This window comes from Mastomys coucha, unplaced genomic scaffold (assembly GCF_008632895.1).
Source record: "Mastomys coucha isolate ucsf_1 unplaced genomic scaffold, UCSF_Mcou_1 pScaffold15, whole genome shotgun sequence".
Taxonomy (NCBI): Eukaryota; Metazoa; Chordata; class Mammalia; order Rodentia; family Muridae; genus Mastomys; species Mastomys coucha.
The window spans coordinates 48,951,494-48,956,972 of record NW_022196897.1 but is presented as its reverse complement, the minus strand read 5'-3'; the positions used below and the strand labels follow the sequence as shown (position 1 = coordinate 48,956,972).

Sequence of the window (5,479 nt, the reverse complement as noted above, 5' to 3'; positions counted from 1 at the left end):
TGTGTAGCCCTGGCTGTCCTAGAACTCACTCTGTAGACCAGGCTGGCCACGAACTCTGAAATCCGCCTGCCTCTGCCTTCTAAGTGCTGGGATTAAAGGCATGTGCCACCACTGCCCAGCTGAAAATTTCAAAGTATGTTTTCTGATTACTTAGTTATTATTGGGCTTATTTTTTATGAATAGAAAACCTCACCAGAAACTATAATTTGGATATACCATAAAAATAATTTTAAGATGGTATTTTTATTAGAAATTTCAATAAAGACTTGTATATTTTGTGTTGCCTGCTTCTATAAAAGAAGAAAAAGATGATTTTTCAATGTATTATGTTAATCACAGAATGAGCTCTCCAGAATTTACTCGAGGAGCATTAACTAGGGATGTAGGGCCTAACCAATGTGTTAGTAGGGAAGGAGATAAAACCTAAAGAATAATATTTCGCCAGGAAAATCAAGAATGATATAGAAACCAGAAAAAGAGTCATTTCAGTGGATGAGATCATCCACTGAAGATAGTCATTCTTAATATTTGGCATGTATTACCTATTTTTCTGAAGGTAATGGGGATAGTTCCTTTTTGTTTATTCTTTTCATTGCATTAAAAGCAAGTGTTGACTTATAATCATGAAATGGAAGTCCTTATCTTAAGATATAATACCTAAATAAACAATGCAATTAGACTATTTATTACCTTTAAGGTATATCTCTGCTATCTCACCCAGGCTGTGACAAAACTGTCACTTTCTACTTTCAGATTTTATGAATTCATTTGAAATAGCTACCTATCATTGTTTCTTCCTTTCTTTATCCTAAACCAAGGCTCAACTAACAGAAAAGAGCACACATAAGAAGAGTACATTGGAAATAAATAGCTTACCATTTCCAATTCTTCTCTTCAATTCTAGGGAAGCCTTTGCCATGGGCATCTTGGATCTTCAGCTTTCCTTACCACGCTACAATCTGGAACCAGTATTCGAGCTTTGTCTCCTGAAATTCAACTGGATTTGGATATTGCATCATCCACTCCTAAGAGTTAAACACAATGAGTAAATAAAAAAATAGACACTTAAATAACTTCAAACTTGGTTATGACAGAAAATATTATCTTGCTTCAATATAAATATATCAGGTCATAATTTAACAAGAGAAAAAAATTTTAAAAATTTATCATGAGAAAAATTAATGTTTACCTAAGTATTCTAATATTTACCAGGAACACAAGTATCTCATAAATAAAGACAAAGACTGGTGTATTCATTTAATCAGCATTTACTGAATAATTCCTATGAACACAAAATTGAGCAAGGCACTGGGAAAACTAGGAAAGTTTTCCCCAAGGAGGCCTCAGATGGAGAGAAAGTACATACTCAGATGTGTCCAAGGACAATGTGATTGTCATACATATATGAAAGAAGTAAAGGGGCCACCTGTTTCAGAGCCAAGTGAAAGCAAGGAAATACTAAGGATGACACCTCAGGAAAGATGACATCTGAATCAAGTATAAAGCATAGGAATGGTTTCCCATCAATTCATGTATATGGCAAAGTAAACTAATTACTAATTAGTAGTAATTACTAATTACTGTAGTATTACTAATACATGGTATCAACAATGAAAATCCATAGAAGGCATTGCCATATTCATAGCCTATGAACAGAAAAGCCAGCTGATACTCAGTGTAAGACACAGAAGAAAGGCAAGTTGAGATTTATTTCTTGTTTTTACTTACTTTTCTTTTGTTTCTAATTATTTAGATCAAAACTAATTGTCTCTGAAGCAAGATTGAATAATAGAGCCAAAAATATTTAAATTTGTCACAAATATTATTTTAACTGAATATTAAACTATAATCAGAAGCATAATTTATCAAATAATAATGAAGTGGGGAGGAAGGTAATACACAGGCAAAGAGAAGAAGGAAAGATTAACACACAGGATGTTTGAAAAGCCAGAAGAAAATACACTGTCTTACAAATTTACTTAAAGGTGCACTATATAACTATATTATATATTATAAATTTATGGTAAAATGCAATATATAACATACACACACACACACACACACACACACATATAATATAATCACCCATGTGGTGTAACATGTGTATGTAGTGTATATATAGTTTAAATGGAATTACACCACACACGGTGTTAATGCTCACCTCAAGAGCCACAGAATAACAAAAACCACATTGCCAGGAATAGACATTCTTTTAGGTTGTTGGTCATGGGAGTTCCAAGAGACTCCCAAAGCACTATACACCAATACCATTTTCTTTGGCTGCCTCCTAGAACTTGAAGGTAAGAGCCTATTCCTAAAACATGGCACACTTTGAGCACACAAGTTGGCATGCTTGCATAAGCAGAAGAAATTTCACAAGGTCCCATCTCTAGATGACAAGCTACAGACAATGCTACTGAGACGAGGAGAATGTGTTTTGTCTAAGGACAAGCTTCCTGATGTGTTACTGACTCCCAGGTAGTTCGCTCTCAACACATGTGCACAAAATAGACTCAACAGGTATGTCTGCGTGTGCGTGTGTGTGTCTAACTTTAGAAAATAAGGTCATAAATTTGAGAGGGAATGGAAGGACAGAACAGGACTGGACGTGGAAAGAAAGAGGCAAAGAAAAGATATAAATAACACACTCATGTATGAATTTTTCAAAAAATACTTTAAATATAAAAATGAGATTGAAAATAGAATTAATAAATTAATTGACATCACTATAATGGCTTTGAAATCACATCTACAAAGCACAAATGCTAACAGGCTCTCAAACTAAGGAAGAACACTTGTATTCACTGCCTTAGTGTTTAAATATATTCGACAGAATGACTATAAATATATGTGTATATATATTATTTAAGGTATCTACCTCCTATAAAGGAATCACTAAAACTTATACATAGTGAGTTTATATCTGAATTGATATGGATGCTTTTATGTAGGTTTCATATTCAAAGTTCTAATCTACAAAGTTGGGATAAGAATAAACATTCTATATTTTCAAATTGAAATATTTATATTAAGTGACCTGTGTATCACTTATTGTAACTTGATTTTCACATGTTCTCTAACCCAAGACAGCATGTATCTTTCTTAAAGGAGAATTATTTGAGCCTGTTGAGCCTGGTATAGTAGCACACTCCTTAAATCCCAGTACTCTGGAAGCAGAGGCATGTGGATGTCTCTGAGTTTGAAGCCAGCTTAGTCTACAGAGTGAGTAGCACCAGAACATCCAGAACTAAGTGGGAAAACCCTGTCTCAAATCAGAAAAAAAAAGGAAAGAAAGAAAGAAACAAACTTATTTGGCTTAAATATCACTAATTATTTAGAAATGGCAAACATTATATACATCCTAAATGAACCAACATGCTATGCATTGTTTCACAACAAAAAAAATTCATCATGGTTTTAGTCTTCAGGTTATATCCCATACCATACTAAATGTTTTATATAATTATTTAATTTGCCCTCAATTTCAACCCTAAAAATGTGTTTTTATATCAATTGATATGTTTGAAAACTGAAATAGATCAAGTGAAGCAACTTGCTGAGCTTCCCACAACTTAAAGCAGCCTAGCAAGCCTCCAATGAAGGCAGCACCTGCCTCAAAGAGCACACACTACATATGCTGTAAGTGAACTTAATCTGTCTAGGTTACCAAATAAAATGTTTATGCTAAATCTAACTAGCATAAAGAATAATGATGTCCACATCCACACTCAGCATTTATATGAACTCAGAAAGTGTTGTTTGTTTTTAATGGATGTGGTCAAACAAAAAAAACACAGTATTTCTGTAACAATGATGTATGCGATGGTGTTTTATTTATAGCAAGGCTTCTTCAAACTTCATTCAGAGAAGAAACATGTGGTCCTGTTTCTTAATAGAAAATAACTGGAGTGATAATTCTTGTGTCAGGGTGAGAAATCCTGCAGTGTTAATGACCTGAGCTAGGTTGTTTGCTTTTGTTTAGTCAAACATATAATATGCTTTCCTCTTGTCTTCTGTTTCTTCTATTCATGTAAATCATATGTTCTCAATAAATTCTCATTTAATGTCAAAGATAATAAAATATGTAATGTCAGAGATAATAAATTATCTAGTTGTTAATTTTTAAGGCTAAAACATTCACTAATTATTAAAATTTATATAAAAGGCTTCTAAAAAGATGCTAGATCCTTAACTGAACTATAAAGCTGTAGTAACAGACTTCGCTGAAGAGAGTAGAGGATAGTCCAGTAGTAGAGTGCTTGCTCAGCATGTGGGAAACCCTGACTTCGATTCCAAGTATTTGAGAAAACAAAAGCAAAGACAAGAGAAGTGTAAAATAAAGAAATAAAGGAACTTTGTACTCATGTGTAATATGATGTCCAAGCCAACTTGCGTATGTTTTTTGAACTCCTGAACTCTTGGTTTTGTAAAATTAATTAAAGAACAAGTTTAAACTGCTCTGAGAATTAAATCACCTAATGCCAGTGACATACTTATAATATTTTCCAGTATGTAGTAATTCCTCAACAAATGGTGGGACCCATCATTACTTCATTGAGTGAATTAGCTAGAAATGCCCAAATGAAAATGTCAAAAATAGAGCTGGAAGTAAGTTTAGGATGGGAAAAATATCTGAGTACATATGTTCTAGAGTTAGAACAATACAATGAAGAGAACCTGAGGAAACATCAACATTTAAACACATTCTGGACTTTTCACTAGCCACTCAACATCCTAAATTTTTGTGTATGTTGAATAAATATATATTACTATAAAATATTTCCCAATAAACCATTCCCAAACCTTTGGTAAGCTGTCTTACAATCTATTATTTTTCTAGAAGCCTGGTAATGCTCTATGTTTGTATTTCAACTTTCCATTAAAACATACAGACACACACACATACACACACACACACACACACACACACACACACACTCACACACTCACTCACTCACTCACTTTAGGGCAAAGGTTCAGAGCTAGTAAACACTGAAGTATTTCTTCACTAGAACAAACATAAATATCACACACGTGTGACATAAAAACATTGATAACTTTTACTTTCAGGAATAATTTTGACTTGATCAGCGTTATTGAAAACCAGTAGTTCAAGATAAAAGAAAATGTGAGCAAAAATGAGTTTTGAAAGGCATTTGTCTTTTAGTATCTGTCATTAACCTCATGAGCTTCCCTATATATGAACATAACAATCTAGTTTTTAATACCAGGACCATTACTTGAAAATCAGAAGACAAATGCTGGTCTTGTTATTTTTTTCAATTTCAGCGACAGTAAAAGATAGTAAAACTAACTCCACAAGTTTCTGAAGAAATACAGGCCAGAGTGTGGGCAATCCTCAAGACCCTAAGGAAAGGGAGGAAGAGAAAAAGGATTGAAAAATGGTTGGTTGTCCCAGATGTCCCTCAACAGAGGAGTGGATACAGAAATTGTGGTACATCTACACAATGGAGTACTA

General features: G+C 33.6%; 1 protein-coding gene and 1 long non-coding RNA gene across 17 annotated transcripts in view; one reads left to right on the top strand and one right to left on the bottom strand.

Annotated features, from left to right (window-relative positions):
• The window catches only part of LOC116090228, a 7,894-nt gene extending 6,814 nt beyond the window's left edge, over positions 1–1,080 (top strand). Inside the window, exon 2 of the long non-coding RNA XR_004118618.1 lies at positions 905–1,080. This is a non-coding gene — a long non-coding RNA (uncharacterized LOC116090228). The remainder of the gene's footprint in view (positions 1–904) is intronic.
• Slc4a10 (solute carrier family 4 member 10) overlaps positions 1–5,479 on the bottom strand; it is a 432,277-nt gene that overhangs the window by 286,604 nt on the left and 140,194 nt on the right. For all 16 annotated transcript variants that reach the window (XM_031370397.1, XM_031370402.1, XM_031370408.1 and 13 more), the window contains one exon: positions 877–1,025. The gene's annotated coding sequence lies outside the window, so the exon portion shown is untranslated. The remainder of the gene's footprint in view (positions 1–876; positions 1,026–5,479) is intronic.